The sequence below is a fragment of the Euprymna scolopes genome, chromosome 44 (genome assembly GCF_053919585.1).
Source record: "Euprymna scolopes isolate OS-2025 chromosome 44, ASM5391958v1, whole genome shotgun sequence".
Lineage (NCBI taxonomy): Eukaryota > Metazoa > Mollusca > Cephalopoda > Sepiida > Sepiolidae > Euprymna > Euprymna scolopes.
The window spans coordinates 16,709,452-16,709,978 of record NC_136525.1 but is presented as its reverse complement, the minus strand read 5'-3'; positions in this window follow the sequence as shown (position 1 = coordinate 16,709,978).

Sequence of the window (527 nt, the reverse complement as noted above, 5' to 3'; positions counted from 1 at the left end):
CCTCTGAAATATATTTGTGATGAATTTCAAACAAGTAAAATATTTATTTATTTTCCTAATATTACGTGATTTGGCTTTCAAGTGCACTTGATGCGTATCTTATTTTATTCAAATCAAGACAACGTTTCTATATATACTCTCATCCTTGACAATAAATAGTTGTTATTTTATTATTACTACAAGGAGTAGAAAAGTCTATTTTAAACACGATCAAATAAAAAAGAAAACTAAAGGAATCGTTTTTTGCATCGGAAAATAGGCTCAAATATTTTCGATTCCAATACCGATTCCGATACCAGCAAAAGTCCTGATTTTAACGATTCCTGATTCTAATTTCGATTAATCTAGTAAAAATGTTAATTTTGTCGATGTTTTAGATGGGAATTGATTATTATTTTTTTATTATTTGGATTGTTCGGACTATTGTTCACATATTGGTTGTTTTTCTCACAACGTTTCGGCCGATGTAATCTCCGACCGTCTTCAGGTCCATTCGTACTGGATGTTATTGGTGCATGGTGAAAAAA